The sequence below is a fragment of the Gopherus flavomarginatus genome, assembly GCF_025201925.1.
Source record: "Gopherus flavomarginatus isolate rGopFla2 chromosome 13 unlocalized genomic scaffold, rGopFla2.mat.asm SUPER_13_unloc_2, whole genome shotgun sequence".
NCBI lineage: Eukaryota > Metazoa > Chordata > Testudines > Testudinidae > Gopherus > Gopherus flavomarginatus.
Window position 1 is genome coordinate 3,873,079 of NW_026114610.1, and position 19,578 is coordinate 3,892,656.

Genomic DNA, 19,578 nt, shown 5'->3' on the forward strand with positions numbered 1-19,578 from the left:
CGAGCCCTGACCCCCAGCTCAGAGCCCAGCCCCTTTGAGCTGGAAGCCCCCTCGAGCCCATCCCCCCACTGCCCTGACCCCCAGCTCCGAGCCCAGTCCGTCTGAGCTGGATACCCACTCGACCCCATCCCCCGCACAGCCCTGACCCCCAGCTCTGAGCCCAGTCCCTCTGAGCTGGATACCCCCTCGACCCCATCCCCCACACAGCCCTGACCCCCAGCTCCGAGCCCAGCCCCTCTCAGCTGGAAACCCCCTCGACCCCATCCCCCCCACAGCCCTGACCCCCAGCTCCGAGCCCAGTCCCCTTGAGCTGGAAACCCCCTCGACCCCATTCCCCCCACATCCCTGACCCCCAGCTCCGAGCCCAATCCCTCTGAGCTGGAAACCCCCTGACGCCATCCCCCGCACAGCCCTGACCCCCAGCTCTGAGCCCAGTCTCTCTGAGCTGGATACCCCCTCGACCCCATCCCCCCACAGCCCTCACCCCCAGCTCCGAGCCCAGTCCCCTTGAGCTGGAAACCCCCTCGATCCCACCCCTCCACAGCCCTGACCCCCAGCTCCGATCTCAGTCCCCTTGAGCTGGAAACCCCCTCGACCCCATTCCCCCCACATCCCTGACCCCCAGCTCCAAGCCCAATCCCTCTGAGCTGGAAACCCCCTCGACTCCATACCCCCCACAGCCCTGACCCCCAGCTCTGAGCCCAGTCCCTCTGAGATGGAAACCCCCTCGACCCTATCCCCCACACAGCCCTGACCCCCAGCTCCGAGCCCAGTCCCTCTGAGCTGGATACCCCCTCGACCCCATCCCCCCCACAGCCCTGACCCCCAGCTCCGAGCCCAGTATCTCTGAGCTGGAAACCCCCTGACCCCATCCCCCCTACAGCCCTGACCCCCAGCTCCGAGCCCAGCTCCTCTGAGCTGGAAACCCCCTCGACCCCATCCCCCCACAGCCCTGACCCCCAGCTCCGAGCCCAGCCCCTCTCAGCTGGAAACCCCCTCGACCCCATCCCCCCCACAGCCCTGACCCCCAGCTCCGAGCCCAGTCCCCTTGAGCTGGAAACCCCCTCGACCCCATTCCCCCCACATCCCTGACCCCCAGCTCCGAGCCCAATCCCTCTGAGCTGGAAACCCCCTCGACTCCATCCCCCCTACAGCCCTGACTTCCAGCTCTGAGCCCAGTCCCTCTGAGCTGGATACCCCCTCGACCCCATCCCCCCCAGAGCCCTGACCCCCAGCTCCGAGCCCAGCCCCTCTGAGCTGGATACCCCCTCGATCCCATCCCTCCCCAGCCCTGACCCCCAGCTCCGAGCCCAGCCCCTTTGAGCTGGAAGCCCCCTCGAGCCCATCCCCTCATTGCCCTGACCCCCAGCTCTGAGCCCAGTCTCTCTGAGCTGGATACCCCCTCGACCCCATCCCCCCCAGAGCCCTGACCCCCAGCTCCGAGCCCAGCCCCTCTGAGCTGGATACACCCTCGATCCCATCCCTCCCCAGCCCTGACCCCCAGCTCCGAGCCCAGCCCCTCTGAGCTGGAATCCTCCTCGAGCCCTGACATAACCTTATTCCCAGTTTTGGACCTTAGCGTCCAAAATATGGGGGTTAGCATGAAAACATCCAAGCTTAGCCACCAGCCTGGACCTGGTACCTGCTGCCACCACCCAAAAATTAGAGTGTTTTGGGGCACTCTGGTCCCTCTGAAAAACCTTCCCTGGGGACCCCAAGACCCAAATCCCTTGAGTCTCACAACAAAGGGAAATAATCCTTTTTCCCTTCCCCCCTCCAGGTGCTCCTGGAGAGATACACAGACACAAGCTCTGTGAATCCAAACAGAGTGAATCTCGCTCTCTGTTCCCACTCCTGGAAACAAAAAGTACTTTCCTATTCCCCCAGAGGGAATGCAAAATTAGGCTAGCAATCCAACACACAGATCTCCCCTTGACTTCTTCCTCCCACCAATTCCCTGGTGAGTACAGACTCAATTTCCCTGAAGTAAAGAAAAACTCCAACAGATCTTAAAAGAAAGCTTTATATAAAAAGAAAGAAAAATACATCCAAATGTTCTCTCTGTATTAGATGATACAACACAGGGTCAATTGCTTAAAAGAATATTGAATAAACAGCCTTATTCAAAAAGAATACAAATCAAAGCACTCCAGCACTTATATTCATGCAAATACCAAAGAAAAGAAACCATAGAACTTACTATCTGATCTCTTTGTCCTTACACTTAGAAACAGAAGACTAGAAAGTAGAACTACTTCTCCAAAGCTCAGAGAAAGCAGGCAGCCAGAAAACAAAGACACAGACACTCAATTCCCTCCACCCAAAGTTGAAAAAATTCGGTTTCCTGATTGGTCCTCTGGTCAGGTGCTTCAGGTGAAAGAGACATTAACCCTTAGCTATCTGTTTATGACAAGCCCATCCCCCCACTGCCCTGAGCCCCAGCTCCGAGCCCAGTCCTTCTGAGCTGGAAACCCCCTCGATCCCATGCCCCCCACAGCCCGGACCCCCAGCTCCGAGCCCAGTCCCTCTGAGCTGGAAACCCCCTCGACCCCATCCCCCCCACAGCCCTGACCCCCAGCTCCAAGCCCAATCCCTCTGAGCTCGAAACCCCCTCGACTCCATCCCCCCCACAGCCCTGACCCCCAGCTCTGAGCCTAGTCCCTCTGAGATGGAAACCCCCTCGACCCTATCCCCCACACAGCCCTGACCCCCAGCTCCGAGTCCAGCCCCTCTGAGCTGGATACCCCCTCGATCCCATTCCTCCACAGCCCTGACCCCCAGCTCCGAGCCCAGCCCCTTTGAGCTGGAAGCCCCCTCGAGCCCATCCCCCCACTGCCCTGACCCCCAGCTCCGAGCCCAGTCCGTCTGAGCTGGAAACCCCCTGACGCCATCCCCCGCACAGCCCTGACCCCCAGCTCTGAGCCCAGTCCCTCTGAGCTGGATACCCCCTCGACCCCATCCCCCCCCACAGCCCTGACCCCCAGCTCCGAGCCCAGTACCTCTGAGCTGGAAACCCCCTCGACCCCATCCCCCCTACAGCCCTGACCCCCAGCTCCGAGCCCAGCCCCTCTGAGCTGGAAACCCCCTCGACCCCATCCCCCCACAGCCCTGACCCCCAGCTCCGAGCCCAGCCCCTCTCAGCTGGAAACCCCCTCGACCCCATTCCCCCCACATCCCTGACCCCCAGCTCCGAGCCCAATCCCTCTGAGCTGGAAACCCCCTCGACTCCATACCCCCACACAGCCCTGACCCCCAGCTCTGAGCCCAGTCCCTCTGAGCTGGATACCCCCTCGACCCCATCCCCCCCAGAGCCCTGACCCCCAGGTCCGAGCCCAGCCCCTCTGAGCTGGATACCTGCTCGATCCCATCCCTCCCCAGCCCTGACCCCCAGCTCCGAGCCCAGTCCCTTTGAGCTGGAAGCCCCCTCGAGCCCATCTCCCCACTGCCCTGACCCCCAGCTCCGAGCCCAGTCTGTCTGAGCTGGAAACCCCCTGACGCCATCCCCCGCACAGGCCTGACCCCCAGCTCCGAGCCCAGCCCCTCTGAGCTGGAATCCTCCTCGAGCCCATCCCCCCACTGCCCTGACCCCCAGCTCCGAGCCCAGTCCCTCTGAGCTGGAAACCCCCTCGATCCCATGCCCCCCACAGCCCGGACCCCCAGCTCCGAGCCCAGTCCCTCTGAGCTGGAAACCCCCTCGACCCCATCCTCCCCACAGCCCTGACCCCCAGCTCTGAGCCCAGTCCCTCTGAGCTGGATACCCCCTCGACCCCATCCCCCCCAGAGCCCTGACCCCCAGGTCCGAGCCCAGCCCCTCTGAGCTGGATACCCGCTCGATCCCATCCCTCCCCAGCCCTGACCCCCAGCTCCGAGCCCAGTCCCTTTGAGCTGGAAGCCCCCTCGAGCCCATCTCCCCACTGCCCTGACCCCCAGCTCCGAGCCCAGTCTGTCTGAGCTGGAAACCCCCTGACGCCATCCCCCGCACAGGCCTGACCCCCAGCTCCGAGCCCAGCCCCTCTGAGCTGGAATCCTCCTCGAGCCCATCCCCCCACTGCCCTGACCCCCAGCTCCGAGCCCAGTCCCTCTGAGCTGGAAACCCCCTCGATCCCATGCCCCCCACAGCCCGGACCCCCAGCTCCGAGCCCAGTCCCTCTGAGCTGGAAACCCCCTCGACCCCATCCCCCCCACAGCCCTGACCCCCAGCTCCGAGCCCAGTCCCTCTGAGCTGGAAACCCCCTGACCCCATCCCCCCTACAGCCCTGACCCCCAGCTCTGAGCCCAGCCCCTCTGAGCTGGAAACCCCCTCGACCCCATCCCCCCACAGCCCTCACCCCCAGCTCCGAGCCCGGCCCCTCTCAGCTGGAAACCCCCTCGACCCCATCCCCCCCACAGCCCTGACCCCCAGCTCCGAGCCCAGTCCCCTTGAGCGGGAAACCCCCTCGACCCCATTCCCCCCACATCCCTGACCCCCAGCTCCAAGCCCAATCCCTCTGAGCTGGAAACCCCCTCGACTCCATCCCCCCCACAGCCCTGACCCCCAGCTCTGAGCCCAGTCCCTCTGAGATGGAAACCCCCTCGACCCTATCCCCCACACAGCCCTGACCCCCAGCTCTGAGCCCAGCCCCTCTGAGCTGGAAACCCCCTCGACCCCATCCCCCCACAGCCCTGACCCCCAGCTCCGAGCCCAGTCCCTTTGAGCTGGAAACCCCCTCGACCCCATCCCCCCCACAGCCCTGACCCCCAGCTCCGAGCCCAGTCCCTCTGAGCTGGAAACCCCCTTGACTCCATCCCCCCCATAGCCCTGACCCCCAGCACCGAGCCCAGCCCCTCTGAGCTGGAAACCCCCTTGACTCCATCCACCCCACAGCCCTGACCCCCAGCTCCGAGCCCAGTCCCTCTGAGCTGAAAACCCTCTGACCCCATCCCCTTCACAGCTCTGACCCCCAGCTCCGAGCCCAGTCCCCCTGAGCTGGAAACGCCCTTAGCCAATCCCCCCCACAGCCCTGACCCCTGGTCAGACCCCAGTCCTTCTGAGCTGGAAACCCCCTCGACACCATCCCGCCCACAGCCCTGACCCCCAGCTCCGAGCCCAGTCCCTCTGAGCTGGAAACCTCCTCGACCCCATCCCCCCTACAGTCCTGACCCTCAGGTCCGAGCCCAGTCCCTCTGATCTGGAAACCCCTTGACCTCATCCCCCCCACAGCCCTGATCCCCAGCTCTGAGCCCAGTCCCTCTGAGCTGGAAACCCCTTGACGCCATCCCCCCCACAGCCCTGACCCCCAGCTGACAGATAGTGTCCCTAACACAGTTATTGCTGTTCGCATCCTCTTGACTCTCCTAGTTTCTGTGGCCAGTGGTGAGCGAAGCTTCTCGAAGCTCAAATTGATAAAAACATACATGCGAACATCAATGTTGCAACAAAGACTTGTTGGGCTATCTACCTTGTCACTAGAACATGACTTTGCTCACAGCATTGACTTGGAGGAACTTGTTTTTAAATTTGCTAAACTTAAAGCGCAGAAACATGAATTCTAAATTATAACATGTTACTCCGTGACTGTGTATTGTCTATAATGTATGTGATTTTTTTGTGGGGGGGGGGCGCAAGTTGAAAGTTTCGCGTAGGGCACAAAATATGCTTGCACTGGCCCTGCCTATGAGATGAGAAGCCATGTTTTTGTTCAATGAGCATTGAAGCTGAAAAGGGAGATGTTTTCCTCGTTGATTTCTAGGCCCCCACTCTAATGCCCTAAACACCTCTTTCCTCCCACAGCCAGGAATAGAACCCCACGGTCATGACTACTGGCCTCCCTGACCCTGCTCCCTGTGACAAAGGAAAAACCTCTGAAACTCCTGTACTGGCCCCTCACCTCCCTACTTGAGCTGCACTTGAAACCCAATGAGGTTTCCTTGGGCAGTTTTGACACTCCCAGGAAGGGTGTAATTTTAGGAGCAGGTTCCAAATAGTGCAATTAACCAGCTAGAAGGGGCAGCAGGTGTCAGCACAGGAGCCATTGAAATAACTCCGCACTTACTTAGACGCAGACATAACAAGCTCTATGGCTGGTAAACGTACAGAGACTGCTCCTGCTCATGAACTAGTAGCCCATAACCTGTAAACAGCTGCCATTTGAATGCATCTGAAAGTTACACAGAACAACGATCTGTGTTAAAGGAAGGCTGCCATTTATTAGAGCCCCAATTGATGCCGTGTGCACAAAGAGAGGTTTCAATGTGTAACCGGGAGTTTGGTAAATTTTGGTTATTTTATTTTTCTAAGAGGTTCCTGTCCACCTCCAGTAGAGTTTTCAGTCCCAATGGCAACTTAGGAAATGTAATACAGACTAGTCCATTCCTCCCAAGTGGATGTGGTTCTTGTTCGTCTGCACATTGTAGCCCATGGAGGCTAAGGACCTGAAAATGTGTTTTCACGTGCCTTTATTTAATTGATGAAAACAAACCTAGACACTTAGAGGATTGGAAGTGATTTCAGCTGGGGGACACGTTTGCTAGGTTTTTATGCATTTGCACAGGAAAACATTGAGGGTGCACATGTATTTCAGGGACCCCCATTTAGTGGAGCTCCTGAATATATTGGAAATAGAATCATCTTTACTGAAGAAACAGGTTTGTGAGGGAGCACTTGGATTTGAACTAAGGACCACTTGATTTGCAGTCAAACACTTTCCCACTGAGCTATACCCCCATAATATTTGCATAGGCAAATCAGTGATCTTAAGGATTTTGAAGGACAGGCTCTGCCTCAGAGAGCTCCTTTTCTATTCCCAGACCACAGGGGTTTTAAAAATGGGGTTTGATTAAATTTTATATACACATGTAGACACCACAGCTTCCACATACACCAGCATAGCTTCCCCCCACTGACATAGCTACCACCTCTCGAGGAGATGGATTAACTGCACGGACGGGACAGCTCTCTCCCCTCCACTTAGAGCATCTTCATTATTTATGAATAGGTGGGAAATAACCTCCTGAATGGAAAGGAACCAATTTATCAAATATTGCTGTGTCTGCATTCAATATGGGGAATTGGTCATATTGGGCTGGATTAGTAGGAACATTGCAAGCAGATAGAGGGAAGTGATTATTCCCCTCCATTCAGCACTGGTGAGGCCACATCTGGAGCATAGCATCCAGTTTTCACCCCCCCCCACTACAGAAACAAATTGGAGAGAGTTTAGGGGAGGGCAACAAAAATGATTAGGAGGCAGGGGACTTACGAGGAGAGGCTGAGGGCAGCGCTGCCCAGAGGGAGGGCAGGTGGGGCAATTTGCCCCAGGCCCCGCAGGGGCCCCTATGATCATATAGTATTCTATAGTATTGCAACTTTTTTTTATGGAAGGGGCCCCTGAAATTGTTTTGCCCCAGGCCCCCTGAATCCTGTGGGAAGCCCTGCCCAGCCTGTGGTGCTGTCCCCCCACTCCACTCATTCTCCTCCTTCTGAGGCCCCACTTGTGCTCTGCCCTCAATCCCATTTGGCCACTTCCCACACCTGCTCTTTGGCTGAGGCCTGCTGGTCCACCTTTCGCTCGCTCCTCTCCTCCCCCAAGGCCTCCTCGCGCCACTCCACCCTCTACCCCAAGGTCTGCCTGCTGCCCACACCTCTCTGCCCCCTCCCCTGAGACTCACCCTGCCCATTGCCCACACCTCTCTGCCCCCTCCCCGAGACTCACCCTGCCCATTCCCCACACCTCTCTGAGCCCTCCCTTGAGACTCACCCTGCCCATTGCCCACACCTCTCTGCCCCCTCCCCTGAGACTCACCCTGCTCATCACCCACACCTCTCTGAGCCCTCCCCGAGACTCACCCTGCTCATTGACCACAGCTCTCTGAGCCCTCCCCTGAGACCTGCCCTGCCCACTGCTCGTACCTCTCTGCCCCCTCGCCTGAGACTCACCCTGGCCATCACCCACACCTCTCTGAGCCCTCCCCTGAGATCCACCCTGCCCACCTCTCTACCCTTCCCCTGAGACCCACCCTGCCCATCACTCACACCTCTTTGTCCCCTCCCCTCTCTCTGCCCCCTCCCCTAAGACCAGCCCTGCCCACACCTCTCTGCCCCCTCCCCTGAGACCAGTCCTGCCCACACCTCTCTGCCCTCTCCCCTAGACCGGCCTTGCCCACCACTTCCATCTCTCTGACCTTCCCCTGAGACCTGCCCTGCCCACTGCTTGTACCTCTCTGACCCTCCCCTGAGACCTGCCCTGCCCACTGCTTGTACGCCTCTGACCCCTTCTCTGAGACCTGCCTTGCCCACCTCCCACATCTCTCTGCCCCCTCCCCTGACCTGACCTGCCCACCGCCCACACCTCTCTGCCCCTCCCCTGAGACCCACCCTGTCCACCTCTTTCTTTGGTCATCTGTTGTTATTCCTTGAAACAACAAGGATGGAATAAAAAGCTGAGTTTACTCCAGGGTGAGTAAAGAAAGGAGCCATCAACCCCCTGGCAAAGCTCAGTGCCCCAGAGAAAACCTGCCCCCTGCTATTGCAATCACTGATATGCTGGGGATATGACAGGAAAGGGACTGTCTGAATGAGCAAGGCAAGAAATGGACAACAAGCTACAGCTATGTCATTAACCACAAACAGGGCAGCCCGGGGGGGTGGGGGGCAAGTGGGGCAATTTGTCCCAGGCCTCGGGCCCCGCAGGGGCCCCCACAAGAGTTTTTTGGGGCCCCTGGAGCGGGGTCCTTCACTCGCTCTGGGAGCCCCAGAAAACTCTTGCGGGGCCCGGGCCCCCGCAGCTTCTTCCGCTCCTGGTCTTTGCCCTGAAGACCTAGCTGCACTTCGGCGGTGGGTCCCGTTTCGGTGGCAATTCAGCTGCAGGGGCCCCCACTGTGAGTCTTCGGGGCACTTCGGCAGCGGATCCAGGAGCAGAAGGACCCCGTGCTGCCGAATTACCGCTGAAGCGGAGGCACCCTGCTGCCAAAGACCCCAGGCCACCAGAATCCTCTGGGCGGCCCTGACCACAAACGCACTCGCCTCATGCTCCAGCCAGAAGGGAAAGGAGCAGGAATTCTTGCTATTCAGCCATGGACACACTTACACAATGGCACAGCAGTGTGTGTGTTGTGGAAGCTGGTCTGAGGAAACAACTGGAATTGATCACTCAGTGAGAGCAGAACTAGAGGACAGTGAGAACCCCAAATCAAGCAAGTAGTTGTGGCTGAGTAGTTAAGTGGGTGGGCTAGAAATCCATTGGGGTCTCCCTGTGCAGGTTCAAATCCTGCCAATTATGGAGGAAATTATGGTTCTTCAGTTTTGATGAAGCTGAGTCTTGTCTCATTCTTAAGCTATGTCTAGATGAAAGAGTAACATGGCTTTAGTTAAAGTGTTTTAATTGAACAGCTGTTGCATGTCCACCCTATGCCCTGTGTCACCAGAGCACATCCATGCTAGCATCTCTTGGATGGCCACAGAGAGCAGTGCATTGTGGTATCTATCCCACTGTGCAACTGGCTGCAGGGTGCTTTGGGAAGGGTTTGCAATGCCTCACGGGCTAGTACAGCATCAAATGATACAGTTTTCTATCCCATTGTTCCATGGGCATCCTACTAGATTGCCAGCTGCTTTTCAACTGCAGTGTGCTTGGTGGGGGAGAGACAGTGTGTGCATTGCGGAAGAGTGAGTGTGTCGGCACACTGTCTCTAAGTTCAGACAGCTGCTGGAAGCAACCAGTCCTGAGGCAGGGGACAGCCCCGACATCAGCCCCCCTTCTCTCACTGGCTCAGCTCAGCACAGCACAGCACTCTCTGTCACACACACACACATACACATACACACTGCTGCCTGCTTAGCTCTGTGTCAGGGGTGCTGGAACAGGGGGGTTAGAGGACCATGGCCCCACCACTCTTTACTGGCTGTTAGGACAAATGATGGGGGAGGGGGAAGGGTGCAGTCTTGGGGAAGAGGCGTTCTGTGGGTGTGGCCTCGAGGGGAGAGGAGCTGTGAGTGGAGGTCCTTAGGGAAGGAGTGTCATGGGGGTGCCACAGTTCGGATAACAGTGTCCCCCCACTGTAAGGAAGCTTCTGCCGCCCCTGCTCTGTGTTCGCAGAGCGGGAGAGAGCAGCATCCACGACAGTGATTTGCTCCCCAGGACTCCGGCAGGGGGGCTCGGGAGGTGTTTTAAAGGGCCTGGGGTCCAACTGCAGCAGGGAGGCATGGGTCTTTTAAATCACCAGCCTGGGGAAGACGGGCCGGGCTAGCACTGCGTACTGGCTCTTGCCAGTACCCCATACCGTAACATACCGGCTTACTTTCACCACCGGAAGGTCCTCATGTGGATAAATAACTGGTTAAAAGATAGGAAACAAAGGATAGGACTAAATGGTCAGTTTTCAGGATGGAAACAGGTATCTCGTGGTGTCTGTACTAGGACCAGGACTAGTCAACATATTAATAAATGATCTGCTGAACAGTGTGTCACGGAGTCCCCGGGCGATGCTCCGGAACTGCTCCCCACCAAGCCAGTCAGGACTTTGGGGAGCCTCCTCTCCCTTGGAGCAGACTTGTTCAGGGCAAGAAGCTCACACAGCTTCACCTCCTGGGTCTCTCCTTGGAGCATTCAGCATCCTCTGCCCCTCCGTGTGCTTCCCACAGCGAGTCCACCCCAGCGGGGTCCTGGGGAAGCCACCGGGTCCTGCACCCCCACTTTGCAGTCAGACGTGACTCTTAGCCAGCCAGTAACACAGAGGTTTATTCGATGACAGGAACAGGGTCTAAAACAGAGCTTGTAGATACAGCGAACCGGACCCCTCGGCTGGGTCCATTCTGGGGGGCAGAGAGCCAGACCCCCAGGTCTGCCCTCCACCCTTGGCCCCAGCCAGCTCCAGACTAACAACCCCTCCCAGCCCCTGCTCTCTCCTCAGCCCCTTTCCTGGGCCAGGAGGTCACCTGATCCCTTTGTCTCCAACACCTTCAGTTGGCACCTTTGCAGAGGAGGGGCCCAGGCCATCAGTTGCTAGGAGACAGAGTGTCAGGTATTTAGGTGCACTGGCCCTTTGCTCTGCCAGATACTTAAGAACTGCCATGGGGACACTGAGGCACCAACACAGTACTCAGAGAAAACATTAAGAACTTTCCCAGTTCGTCACATCTCTCCCCCCTTCGAGACCGAACTGAGCGAGGTCACTTCAGCCAGTGACCTGGGGAAGTTCGAACCCACCAAGGTTCCCATGGATGCCCCAGCGTCTCTCCCATTCCTTGGTGTGAGTTACACCAGTACAGTCCAGTCTCACGCCCTCCCTTAGGTCGAGTGTGCTTGATGGCACTTGCAGGCCGCATGTGGGAAGGTTTGTGCAGCCCACACCCTTTGCCACCCCAGTACCCCTGCGGTTCAAACTGGGATGGGTCTTCCCCCAGCACTCTGGGCTGCTTTCCCAGTGACTCTGAATGGGGAACACCTGATGGGGAGATTGGCTCCCACCTCAGGGAAGAGATCCCCCTGGGGGTCTTCCCCCTTCTCCATCCAATCCTCCCTCTTCAGGTCCAGGGGTCCCCTCACTCTCCTCCCATCCAGCAGCTCGAACGGGAAGAACCTTGTGGATTCCTGGGGTACCACCAGCTGCCTCCCGATTCCCCCCAGTTCTACTTCCCCTTGTGGAGCCCATTCCCGGTACAGGAATCCCTTCTCCTGCAGGACTCTGTCCCTGCAGCCTTCCCCAAGGGGGTTTGCAGCGCTGTGGCCAGCAAGTTCCCTCAGCTTCTCCAAGGAGGGATCCCTCTGCAGCTCGGTCTGGGATTCAGCAGCTGGGGCAGGGAGTGGGACCTGCTCCCTCTCGCTGGCTGGGCCTGGGGTCACAGCCCCCCTGAGCCCTGTCCCTGGTAGCTCCCTCCCTGCTGTGTAATCACTTCCCAGCAGCACGTCTGGACCAGGCAAACCTGTTTGGCAGCTGACCTGCCCTGCCTGGGTGTTCCCACACTCAGCTGGGGTCTCAGCTGCCCCCGTGCTCAGCACTGCCCTTGCTGTCCCAGTGGGGGCAGGCAGCAAGCTCTCTGCTCTGGTCACAGCATCAGAGCCAGCGTGAGCCCCGTCTCCGGTGTGCAGGGGGGCAGGGAGCATCTCTCCCTCCCACTCAGCCCCAGGGGGCTGGTTATAGGTAGGCAGGTATCCTGAGCCCAGCAGCCCCTCCCCCCTGCCAGCCAGGTTATTTGCATTTTCACTGACCATTTCCATCCTAGCCAATTGGTTCCCTGGATTTGAATTCAAACCCTCGGCCGTTACAGGAGCGGGGCCTGGATCCTGTCCCATGGGGAGACAGTCACCCCCCAACAGGGCCTCCCAGCCGACATCCTGGAGAACCCCAACTACCAGCCAGCCTGACCCCTCCTGCGACTGCACAGGGATCTGGGCCATAGGCAGGGCGAGGGGCCTCACCCCAGGGACCTTCACCCAGGTCCCACAGTCCCTCAGCATCTGGGGCTGCACCACCACAGTTCTCTCTGTCCCAGGGTCTCACCCCCGCAGGCGTGTTTCCCCACTAACCCCTGGGCAGCCCCCTATGTCTCTCTGATCCACCATCACCAGTCCACGCTGCTGCTGCTTCTCCTGCAGCTTTTCCTCGGGCTCTTGCTCTCTCTCACGGTCCTCTCGCTCTCTCGGGCTCTGCTCCCATCCCATCCGTCTCCAATCTCCTGATGGGGAACCCAATCGTGAAGACCCTCGTCTGATTGGGGACCAGACTCCCGGGGATGCCTGGCTGATGCTCCAGCTGCTCTCAGATCCTCTTGTAGCCCCATCTGGGCCAGGAATCTGCTCCTCAGAGCGGTCCTTCTCCTCCAACTGCACGATTAACTGTGCCTTGGTGAATTTCCCCATGTGTAACCCTCTCTTTGTGCACAGGATCACAATGTCCTTCTCAAGGAGATGGTGATAGGCCATCACTTCACCATTGCCAAGTGGCTCTGGACTCACAGGCCTGTGTGCTCTTGGCTCCCCCATGGTTTCCAGGAAGAACCCCTGGTGTGCCAGCCCTTCTCGTGATCACCACCTCTTTGCCAGGGTCTAGCTGCAGACTCCTCCGCCCCTGGGACTGCTCCTGCAATCCCCCGGGGAACCCTGCTACTGCAAAAATCCTTCTCTCTCCCAGGGTCGAGCGGCAAGCTCTTCCGCCCCTGAGACTGCTGGCTGCAGTCCTCAGGGGGACCCTGTTACTCCAACAGTCCTTCTCGCTGGTCACACACTCCCAGAGGTTAACTGCCCCCTGAAACCGTCCCACTCTGAGCCTTCAGCATGCCTGGTCCTCATTATCCCTCCTTTGTTTTACTGCTCCCCAGTCACTTACTGCAAGCAGCGCCATTCACGGGGTGCAGTACGTCCCGCCGCTGCCACCAGTTGTCACGGAGTCCCCGGGCGATGCTCTGGAACTGCTCCCCACCAAGCCAGTCAGGACTTTGGGGAGCCTCCTCTCCCTTGGAGCAGACTTGTTCAGGGCAAGAAGCTCACACGTCTTCACCTCCTGGGTCTCTCCTTGGAGCATTCAGCATCCTCTGCCCCTCCGTGTGCTTCCCACAGCGAGTCCACCCCAGCGGGGTCCTGGGGAAGCCACAGGGTCCTGCACCCCCACTTTGCAGTCAGTCGTGACTCTCAGCCAGCCAGTAAAACAGAGGTTTATTCGATGACAGGAACAGGGTCTAAAACAGAGCTTGTAGATACAGCGAACCGGACCCCTCGGCTGGGTCCATTCTGGGGGGCAGAGAGCCAGACCCCCAGGTCTGCCCTCCACCCTTGGCCCCAGCCAGCTCCAGACTAACAACCCCTCCCAGCCCCTGCTCTCTCCTCAGCCCCTTTCCTGGGCCAGGAGGTCACCTGATCCCTTTGTCTCCAACACCTTCAGCTGGCACCTTTGCAGAGGAGGGGCCTAGGCCATCAGTTGCCAGGAGACAGAGTGCCAGGCATTTAGGTGCACTGGCCCTTTGCTCTGCCAGATACTTAAGAACTGCCATGGGGACACTGAGGCACCAACACAGTAATCAGAGAAAACATTAAGAACTTTCCCAGTTTGTCACACAGTGAGGTGACAAAATTTGCAGATGATCCAAAACTACTGGCTTGCTTCCTAGAACGAACGCTCCTTGAGTGGGGTGATCCACAGGGAGTAGCTCAAACCTCCAAAGTGCCTGGCCAGGGGCAGGACATTAGCACAGCAAGGGAGGGGTGTGGCAGTGACATCACAAAAGCCCTTTGCAGGACCTCAGACTATTGGTCAAAGGTGGTGGGGAGGTGATGACCTCACAGTGAGATGCTGACATCAGCCAGGCAGGAGAGGGGTGAGGGGCCAGGGAAACCTCAAAGACCCCTGTGGCTTTGCTTCAGCAAGTCTCCTTCTCCAGGTCTCTCTTTGAGGACTGAGAGAGTATTCGGGTTCACGTACGTGAGTGCCAGGAGAAATCTCTTTCAAGTTTTCTCCTTCCCTTTGCCTGATTTTATGAAAAAACAGCCATCCCTGTTTAGAAGGTAAGAGCCTCCTCGAGGTTTGAAACCTGTTCAGTCTGATCCATCTGGTGACAGCTGAATGCTAGGCATGGAAAACACGAGGTTAAGGAGGCAGAATTTTATTCCACACCTGAGATTTTGTCCCTTAGAATCACTGGGGACATTAGGGTTTGTCCTTTTTGTTTCACCTTTTCCTCTATCCATCCCTTCCTCCTTTGTCTTTTGCTTTTGTCCTTTCACCTGTTCCCCTCCCAACGCCAAGAGTGAGGTTTGTCTGTGTGTGTGTGTGTTGCGGGGGAATGATCTGTAGCTCCCACTCTGGGAGGTCCACCCAAAAATGTGCAGCTGAGATAATGCTTGGGCAGTGATCCCCACCGGTGACCTGGGCCATCCTTTGGGCTCTGTGGTGAGAACCCTCAGCCTCCCATCCTAAGTCTCTACCCTGATTGGCTGAGCAGGGGGTTGTTGACAAGGAGGAGACTCAGGTCCTTGTTCTTCTCTTTTACGACCAAGTAAATAAGTCGTAACCAGTCATATGTTTGAAGAATTTTGCGGCTTCTCTGCATTAATGGTCTCTGAGCAGTTCGTGATTCTCTCTAACATTGCAGTTCTCCTCAGATACTTGCTGAATAATTACTGTGCACCGTTGTTGGTCTTGAGCTCACGTGAGAGCACTTTACTCAGGTCATTCCATGTATGAAATTCAAGATCTGATGGTTAGTTTCAAAATCAGGGCTTTTGAGTCCTTTTCCCAACTCTGCCACTGACTGGCTGTGTGACCTAAGACAAGTTAATTCTCCTTTCTCAGCCTTAGCTTCTCCCTCTTTCAAGTAGGGATAATAATGATCCGGTTTTATCTACCTCAACACACACACTGTCTCTCCCCGCACACAAACAGTCTCTGCAGTTGAAAGGCAGCTGGCAATCTAGTAGGATGCCCGTGGAACAATGGGATAGAGAAACCTGCGTCACTAAAAGTACAGCCATGAAGACAATACACATCAGCCTTTCCTAGCTGGCAAAAATCAAACCTCCACAAAGACCCCTATGGTGTCATACTACAGCTCCCTAAGCACTCAGCCACAACCACTTAACACAGGGGCCTTTCTACACTCTGGTTCTGTTCTCACTGAAGGGGCATTTCCAATTGTTTGCTCAGACCAGCTTCCCCAGCACACTCACTGTTGTGCAGCTCTGTACATGTGGCCATGGCTGAACAGCAAGAATTCCTGCCCATTTCCCTACTGGCTGGATCATGGTTAGAGTGTGTTTGCGGTTAAGGATGTCGCTGTAGATTGTTCGTTTCCTGTTTTGGGCATTCAGACAGTCCCTTCCCCAACATATCTCCAGCACATCAGTCCCTCGCTGGGTCTCCTAGGTAGTGGAAAACATCTCTTGTTTGGTGCTGCCAAAGGGAACGTGCAGAGCTGAGATGTCCCTCGGCTTGGATCAAAGGGGGATGTTGGATGGAATTTATCACACAACGCTCCCTGCTCCCCAGAGCCCCATGGGGAGAATCTAGAGAAGGGGGAGTCATTTCTCCCCTGCACTCCCAGAAGAGCTGCTAGGACTCCTTCCTGCCAGCTACTCACCCCTGGATTCCTCCTCAGCTCCTGGGATCTTTCTGCTCCAAAGGCTCCAGAGGCCTGAGGTGGGGAGGGCGTCACTGCACAGTCTGAAACACAAGGGAGGTTTCTGGAATTGAAGGAAGGAGCAGAAAATGGAGAGGAAAGAAACAGAGAGAAAATGCCTCATCCCTCTCTCCTCCCCCTCCCCCTCCCAGCAAGAAATGTTATCAAGGATCAGCGTTAGGGGAAATGGTTCCCTGGGCAGAACTTGTACTTTAGCACTTCCCCATCGCCCCTAAACCATCCCGTCCCCCTTTCCCCCCAGCTCCTGCACTCCCAACCCTTGCACCTCCTTCACCCCTATCTCCTGCCCCCTCCTGTGCCCTAACCCCTACACTGTGTCCACTTTGCCCTTAAGTCCCACACTCCCTTCCTGTGCTACCAGCCACTGCCCCTCTGCTGCACCCTCTTCACCCCTAAGCCCTGCACCCCCTCCTGCACCCACATGGGGAGAGTGACCTGTGAGCATGGAGCAGCTCACGTTGCTGCCCGCTCCTCCCTGGAAGGCTGCTCCTCCGGGCACCCCTAGGAGCTGTGGGGGTGGGGTGCGGGGGCAAGAAGCAACATCACCTGAGTTCCCTGCATCCGGGTCACTTTCCTCAGCCAGGCTGCATAAGGGGAGGGCAGAGAGCAGCAGCTTCTGATGCTCCCCTCACAGCACAGCCCCGGTGGGGAAAGTGACCAGGACGCATGGAGCACATAGTGTTGCTCCTCTCTCCCCCCAGCCCTCTATGGGGCCATGGAGGAGCACTGGGGCAGGGGAGAGCAGTGAGCACCTTTGCACTGGCACACAGTGCCCTTTGACCCCCTGAAGTCCTGGGCGGCTGCCGGAGGGCCCCAACCCTAAGGCCAGCCAGGCTCCCCAGCACAAACAGCAGAGAACACAGAGAGACTGGCCACACACTGAGCAGCGGTAGCCTGGGCAGCACATAATGGAGGCTCGGGGAGGCTCAGCCTCCCCAAACCTTGTGTCACCAAGAGGCAGTGGAGCCCATGACTAGGGGCCCTGGAGAAATTAGGTCCCCCTGGAAAAGTCTCCCCCATGTCAGCCCCAGGGTTGGAGGAGCTCTCACTCCGTGCTACGGCCCGGGGGCTGCAGCAGGGGCACAGAGCTTCTCTGGTCTCGGGGCTGCAGCGGGGCAGGGGTAAAGGAGTGACAGGGTGGGGCTAGTGGGGGAAGTGGTGGAACAGAGGTGACATAGTGGATGGGGCCGTGGGTGGAAGGTGTGGCAGGGGGCAGAGCCACAGACAGAAGTGAGGGGGCCTAGTTCCAGTGCTGGGGCCCCTGCACTTGTTCTCCCTTTCCCTGGGCTTTGGCATCACTAGCCCCTGCTTAACGTGTAGGGTTCAGTGCTCCCCAAAATGTGGGGTGTGACTCCTAGGGGGACACAGAGGAACATTCATGGGGGCACCTCAGGGGCTGAGCCAGCCCCCATGGAGGGAGCACCAGTCAGCCCCACTCTGTCCCAGCTCTTTTCCAACCCGACCCTCAGCCTGGGCCCCTGACTGCCAGCTCGGCCTCGACCCCCTTACCCCTGTCTGCACCCCTCTCTTCAGCAAGCAACATCCCACTCCCAGCCCCAGTTTTCAACTGCGGCTCCGAGGGCCCACAGCCATGGATAAGAGGGCACAGTGTGAAATGTTTGGGGACCACTGCTTTAGGGTGACGTTCTGAATCACTTCTATGCAGTTCAATAAAAGCTATTCCTCACCCATCAGGACTGACTAAGTATGTTCTGCTGCCCTTCACTTATGCAGGAAGGATAATAACATTTCATACCACTCAGTGCTAAAGTGATTTGTGACCACCACCAGCTAAAACTGGTCATTTTGGGGAAGCGGCCCCATGATGCTGCATACCTAGGCAGAGTAGGTGTGTCTATGCAAACACGGTCTGTTCCTGAAGCCTTTCCCACAGCTGGTCACTAGGTGTGAGGGGGGAGCTCATTCAGCCCCTGCTTCCGCTTAGTATTTAAAAACACCTTAGTATCCCTGTCTCTGCTGGCCTTAGATTTCTCATCCTGTCCATTTCCTAACATCTCAGATGAGGTGGCTGAGTGGTTAAGGCGATGGACTGCTAATCCATTGTGCTCTGTACGCATGGGTTCAAATCCCATCCTCATTAGATGCATTTAGTCTTCATTCCTCCTTTCTAGACCACCATCTCCTCTTTGGTACAATGACAGACAAAACAATGTTGCTTCCTGCAAACAAAACCCTGCTCAGAAACCCCCTTGCTTTAAATAAAATGTCTAAATCTCAGATTTCTAAAAATAAAATTCTCAAGCCCTGTATGTCTTAGCTTTTATATCAAAAGGTAACAGCCTCATAATCTCCCCCAAACACCCTGAGACCTCCCCAAATTATTAAAATACCCCAGTTCTCAGCAAGGCCATGACAGTGACTCACAGCTAGAGTGTCTAGGCTAAGCTGTTCTGAAGGAGGCAACTCAAACATTTTCTCCCTGCTTCCCTTGGCAAGGTCTGATTGGGAAAACAAAATTCCCCAAACTGAAAATTTTCAGCTGAAAAACCAGTACTAGCTATTTGAGGACCTTGGTTTGAATGTATTATTATTATTATCTTCTGATTTATGAATCAGTTTTGTCATCCAGGTGTGTTTCCAGCTGTTGATTTGTGGGGGAGAGATGCCAAGTCATAATGTCTCTTCCCCTCTTTCATAGTTTCTTCCAACTTTCTACTTTCTAGAAAGCTCCTTTGCTATGATGTGAGTCAAGCAGTGCCCATTGTTGCTGTATTATCTCGGTGAAGTCTGCATCGTACAAGGTTCCTGGGATAGTCCTTGGGAGTGTAGAAACCTTCAATGGGCCAGCAGTGAGTCTGGCTCCTCCCTTGTCGCACCTGAAAGGCTGGTGGGGGGCATTTCCCAAACTCATAACATATTTCTGTAATGCACACAGAGCAAACTTCATAACTTCCCAAACCAATGTGAGCACATAGAATGCAAGAAGACATTAAGGTTCAACAGATTAACAGTTCAAGATTTTTGAAATGATACCTCACCAGGCAGACTGTGTTCAAATGTATCATCACTATGTGAGAGTGGTGAATATGGGGCTTGCAGGGTGCTGCTCTGAGCACAGCGTGCCACACCTGGGCTTCCATTGCAATGGGAGCGTACCCGTAGAATCCATCTCTCCTGGGATAAAGATGGCAGGATGGCTGGCCTGGGTCATCTGACTTAGGCTCATGGAGCTAAAGCTGAGAGGCTAAAAACAGTGGTGCAGATATTTGTGTTCACACTGAAGCCTGGGTTCAGAAACCCTCACCCCTCGTGGGGTCTCAGAGGTTGGGCTCAAGTCCATATGTCTGCCCTGTAATGTTACAGTCTTGCAGTCCAAGTCCCATAACCCTGAGTCAGCTGACCTGGGCTTTGAGACAGGTGACCTGGGTGTTTTAATCATAGTGTAGACATAACACTAGGATAGGTCTAGGAGCCCAGAAGGTTGGGAGGGAGTTTAGCAAGTGCAAATGGTA

At 56.6% G+C, this 19,578-nt stretch overlaps 2 non-coding genes across 2 annotated transcripts; one reads left to right on the plus strand and one right to left on the minus strand.

The window, feature by feature from the left end:
• Positions 1 to 6,631: 6,631 nt before the first annotated feature.
• On the minus strand, positions 6,632 to 6,703 carry TRNAC-GCA (transfer RNA cysteine (anticodon GCA)). The gene has a single exon. It is a non-coding gene; the product is annotated as a tRNA-Cys (tRNA).
• Positions 6,704 to 18,124: 11,421 nt separating this feature from the next.
• On the plus strand, positions 18,125 to 18,206 carry TRNAS-GCU (transfer RNA serine (anticodon GCU)). The gene has a single exon. It is a non-coding gene; the product is annotated as a tRNA-Ser (tRNA).
• Positions 18,207 to 19,578: the final 1,372 nt, after the last annotated feature.